Below are 6,016 nucleotides of genomic sequence, written 5' to 3'. Positions count from 1 at the left end.
GACTCAAACAGAGCTGCAGTACAGAAAAAAAGACTAATAAGTGAGGGTGGAACTTGCTCAACCAATTACACAGAGTGAAATTATGAGGCCCTCTTGGGCCACACCTCATTTCAAAGATCAGCACTGAGCTTCTGCCTCACTTCTACATTAGTCAGGCTGCAAATACTTATGGAGCAGCCCTACAACAAGCCAGGTATGCTCATAGGTGTGGGGATATAACAGGAAGCCTGAGAGAGCCCCTGCCCTCAAGGAGCATGCATTTCACACTCTGCAGTCCTCCTCTGGCCCCGATACTGCTTTATCACATGGCATTTTCACAGTGGATACTTTTATTCCCCTTTCTACGGATTAAAAAAACTAAGGCATAAAAGAGGCTAAATAGCACCCCAGGTTTCAAAGCTCATAAGAGAACTCAAACCTGGCTCTATCTGACCCCAGAGCCTGTGGTGTGAGCTCTACCCATCTTCCATCTTCATACTTACGACTGAAGAAATCAAGCCATTTACATTTCTGCAAGGCCAGCAAGAGAAAAATCAGTGGATGTAGTAGAGATGTAGTAAAATCAATGGCCACATATCAAGTGTCTACCACACACCAAGCACATCATAGTCTCTTTAATCTGTTTTTATTTTAAGCCACCTTAAGGAAGGCGATGTTATTGTCCTTTCTTTGCAGATGGGGAAACAAAGGTTCCAAGTCACTGAAGAATTAAGCACAATAACAATGAGAATGATGATGATCAATTATACCAAGTGAGCACAAACTATGGAAAAGGCCTTACTTATTGTATTTAATCCCTGTAACATGTATGTGACTAGGTACTTTTATGTCAATAACTTTAATGCCAAAAATAGATGGAGAAACTGAAGTGTGGGAAGGTTAAGTGCCCAAGGCCACACTATAAATGGAGCAGTCAAGATTTGAACTACGGCAACTTGGCTTCAGAGACTGCACTCTTAACCAGGCTGATGCCCTGTCAGGGACAGGACACAGACGCAGGGCTTCCCTGCTTGACAGGCTACCAGAAGCCAGAGTCTTGGCGAGATGTAGATGGGCCCAGGCCTGCATCTGCAGTCTTCCAAGCAGCCCCCTGGAGGAGGTTCTTCCAGCTCTAGGGAAAGGTCAGAATTTCAGTCTCATGTTTTCACACATCTTAAATGGATTTCAGAAGTGCTGGGGCTGCCCCAGCTCCTCTCTTTAAACAATGTGGTTAAGCTGTTGTAGCGTTGCTAGAGACTGCATTCCTCCTGCATTGTGATGTGGTTTTTGGAAGTCATGCATGCAGTTAGCTAAACCAAACTAAGCTGTTTCATTAAAGGGAATTTCAAGAGAGAAATTGTGGTAGAAACAAGGCAAGTTTGCTATCCAGCCCTAATTCAAAAAGCCACATAATTAGGTAGGTGGGGAAAGGTAGTGTCCCCTCAGATTCCTAGAGTGACTCTCTCTCTCTTGCTTTTCTTTATTAGGTGGTGGTGGTGTGTGCATGCTTATGTGCATTTGTATGTGTGTGGAGGGATGTTGTGAAGGGAGTCCCAGCAAAAGATCTATTACCCTGGACCCTCTGGGTAAGCTTTCTCTGTCTTATGAAGAGCATAATACTGACTAATCGGGTTCAGCTCTGTTCAGCTTCCTTTTACTTCCACCAGTTCTCTTCTACACAGCCCTCAGCAGCAGCTCCAACCCTTCACCTCTCTGCCTACTCATCCCTCTCCTCTGACTTCGGATCCCACCTCAGCATGAACCCCGTCACTCCCTGAATCTTTCACCTTCATGGAGAGGAGAGCACATTCCCTTTGCACTTCCTTCCCTCTTCATCTCTAAAGCCAATTGTTCTCCTGTGCCCTGTATCCCAGTAAGAGTTTGCTTGTCAGTACCCCTACAACTGCCATGGCTCCTTCTTTCCAGTGTGATAAACATGTCCAAGTCATGTGTATCTAAAAAACAGTCTTCCCTCAACCCTCTCTCTCTCAAGCCACCGTCCCACTCTTACTCACTTGCCTTTTCACCACTAAACATCTTGACACAGTCTGCCCTGTTAGTCACAGCCAAGGGTCTCCACTCCCATCACAGCCAATTCCAGCTTTTCTCCCCTCCTCTACTAGCAGTCACTGCTGCCATCTATTATAATTTTCAGACCCAGGGGACCTCTTCTTCCATTTCCTAGCCACCTCTAAGCAAGGAAGGAGGAGGAGGGTCAAGGTGACCTCTGAAGGGAGAGTGTTGGTATTGAGTTCTCTGGCGTTTTCTCAGAGAGAGCCTGGAGTTGCAGACAAAGACATTTTTCATCTACCAAGCTGCATATTTTTACTTAGATATTTTAAAAAGCAATATCGAGTTCTGAAAGAAAATGTAACATTGATGCCAAATCAGATGAGAACTAACACTTGGTATCAACAGGAATATATTTGAATTTAAAAAGGCTAGCTGCATCTGACAGCAATGTGTCTCAGCTACTTAGAGGCTGAGTGGGGTGGGGGTGGGGGAGAGAAGAACATTTCATCATCCATCCATCCATCCATCCATCCATCCATCCATCCACCCATCCATTTCTTCCACAGACATTTATTGAGTCCTGATTCAGGGCCAGGTTCTGTGCATGGCACTAGGGAGGCAACAATGAATAAGACAAAGAGAAGGGTGTAGAGCAGTGGTTAAGGGAATGCACGTTGGCTGCTTGAAGTGCTCCACTCCTCCTGAGCTGTGAATCTTGGGCAATTATCTAGCCTTTCACTAAGGGTTCTGATTTATAAAATGGAGCTAATAATAGTAGTCACTTCATATGTGTTTTAGGAGGACTGTAGTGGGTTGAATGGAACTCCCCCCACCCCCAAAGATATGTCTAATTAGAATCTGTGACTTTGATCTTATTTGGAAAAAGAATCTTTGCAGATGTTATTAAGGATCTTGAGAGGAAATCATTCTGGATTAGGGTGTGTGCTAAGTCCAATAACAGATATCCTTTTAGGGGAAAGGGAAAAGACACAGAAGAAAAGGTGATGTGAGGGGAGATGGCAGAGATTTGAGTAATGCGTCTGTAAGCCAAGGAACACCAAGGCTTGCCCACAGCCTCCAGAAACTAGGAAAGAGGCATGAATCAGGTTCTCTCACAGAGCCTCCAGGAGGAACCAACCCTAATGACACCTTAATTTTCCACTTCTGGCTTCCAGAACTGTAAGAGGATACATTTCTGTTGTTTTAAGCCACCAAGTTTGTAGTCATTTGTTACAGCAGTCTTAGGAAAACCAACACAAGGATTAAATGAGATGATGTGTATAAAGTATTTAGAACCATTCCTGGGACATAATGAGCCTTCCATAAATGTTTATTAAGATGGGGGGTAGGTGACAGCTAGGGTGATAGTCTATATCTTGTGACTCATAGGGAGGCAGGGAAGACTTCACATCAGAAGTGACATTTAGGCTGAGTCTTCAATGGGAGGTAATTCCAGAAGAGAAAAAAAGCTTAGCACTCAAGATACGTGAGGTGTGAGTTGTTTAGAAAGCAACTGACATTTTCAGGAAATGATGAGCATGATATTTCAAGACACTTTATAATTTCTATGATAGAATGCTATTGCCTATCAACTCCCAGGCCTTGCCAGAGAAGCTTACTGGAAGCATTTTATCAACACTTCCTTTCCTATTTCCTTTCTGTTCCCTACCGGAGGCTAATAGAGAAGACAGTGAGATGGGAGAGGCTGATGTGATTCCTCATATTTCCCACCTACAATTCTGCCTTAAATAGCCCCCTCATAGCTCTGTGACATAATGTGACTGCTGGAGTCAAATTCTCCCTTCCGAAGGGCTACAAGAAATCACCAGCCAAAGCTCAGTCAATATAGAACATGGAGGCTTCTATCTTACCATTGCTTTTGGAATTTTTTCACTCACGAGGTTCAGTTTAAGAATGCAGTTGCAGTGAACTTGTCTTGACTTCAGCTGGCTATCACTTTACAGCAGTAGAAACTGCTTCCAGTTGTAAATAACAAAAAGCCTAAATAACAGTGGTTTAAACAAATGTCTTTCCCCCTCTCTACTCCATCTCACAAGAAATTCAGGATGAGTCCATTTAGGCTTCTACAGCATAATCACAATGCATTTAGGAACCCAGCCTCCTTCACCTTTCTGGGGCACCAGTAGGTCATACTTTAGAAAGCATCACACTTTCACACTCCTGTGGTCTCATGGTTGTAACTTGGCTGCTCCATATTCCAGAAAGAAGAAAAAGGATGAGGGGATGTAAAAGGGGATGTAGAAGGGGAAAAGAATGCAGTGTGGAGAAAGAGGTGATATCTATAATTGGAAAACAAAAGTTTCCCAGAAAGTTTCAGCTTACATTTCATTGGCCAGAAATGTGACATATGGTGTTCCTAGCTGCAAGAGAAGCTGAGAAATGTATTTTTTAAAGCTGGGTACATTACCATTCCAATTAAAATTAGGCTTCAACTAAGTAAGAAAAATGGGAGTGATAGCTATTGGGCAGGCAACTAACCAACCACCATTGCCTTTGTTAGTTGAACATAGTCTTTGTTAAACTTAAATCTGATTGTGTCAATCCCTTGCTTAAAATTCTTTATCGAGCTCACAATTCTTACAGGCATCTCCACTTCTTTATGTTGAAACTCTTTGGCATGGTATTGAATGCCCTCATGAATTCTCTGATCAACCTTTCTAGCTTTCTCCTCTCTTGGCATTCCTCATCAGGTCATCCAGTACCACCTGCCATCCCCAGAACACCAGGCTCAGCACTTTTCACCTCTATGATTGCATAAATGCCTCCTTTTGCACCTGGAATGTCCTCTCTCCATCACGTTTTCTTCCTGGCATACATCCCAGACTAGTCATTTAAGACTCTGTTCAATGGTCTAGCCTTTCCAGTGTCAACCACTCCCCATCCCTCAGGCAGCCAGTTCCTCCCTCCTCCTTGTTTCTAAATGACCTTATCATACTGTTCTGTGAATTGTCCCTGTAAGCCCCAAATGAAGTAAACATAAACAATATCATTGGTGCCTGCCATCAGCGTTGGCATCATAGTTTTCAGTGGGTCTTGGGCCATACAAAACTGAATAAGAATTCTTCTCTTTCTAATTAAGTCTTAACATTATTTTACAGATAACCCAAATCTGAAAGTCTAGCCTCTCAACTGTGAATATCTTGGCTATGCTAAAATATCTAGAAAATTTTAAATTGCAATAAAAGCATGCAAGATGCATGGTTGAATATTGTTATCTTCATTTTACAAATAAGGAAACTAAGACATAACGTAGTTTAAGTAGCTTGCCTGAAATCACACAATTAAGTGGGTCAGCTGGGATTTGAATCCAGGTGGGCTGACTTTAGAACCTACATTCATGATCATGGTAGCTCCCTCTCTTTTGTATATCCAAGGGCATGATTAAGTTATTACTTCCATTCATGGCTGGTGTTGGTGCAAATTAATAATACCCTTTTGAATGCTAATTGTACCTTTGAAAATTTATTTTAATGAAATTATCCAGAAGTGTGGCTGGGGATGCCATGGGCAAGATATCAACTACATCATTATTTATAATATTGCAAAATCTAAAAATCTAAATGTTCAATAACTCATGAGTTACACAGTTATGTGTTTCCATTCAATATGTTATGTCGTTCTGAACATTTTTAGTTGTGAAGACTCTATAGCAACATGGAAAATATACTATTAAGTGGAAAAAAGCATGTTTTAAAATTGATTAGAACCATGTAAAAAGTGCTCAGGAATGAAACTGGTAGAAAGCATTCCTGGATATGGATGTGGGAGGCAGGAAAGTGACTTTATTTTGATGTCTCCTCTAATATCATTACATTAATAATTGTAAACATAAATTTTTAAATTCTGAAGGTAAAGACTTCTCCAATCCTTAAAGCTCCACCTGTTGGCACGAGTGGAGTGTACACACAAGTGTACAAGTGAAAGGAAGTGAGAGATAGTTTTGTTTTGCTAAACTTATTCCTCTGAGAGCTATGCCATAATGGTGGCAAATAGTGAATCAATA

This window comes from Gorilla gorilla, chromosome 13, assembly GCF_029281585.2.
Source record: "Gorilla gorilla gorilla isolate KB3781 chromosome 13, NHGRI_mGorGor1-v2.1_pri, whole genome shotgun sequence".
NCBI lineage: Eukaryota > Metazoa > Chordata > Mammalia > Primates > Hominidae > Gorilla > Gorilla gorilla.
This window is presented reverse-complemented; position numbering follows the sequence as displayed.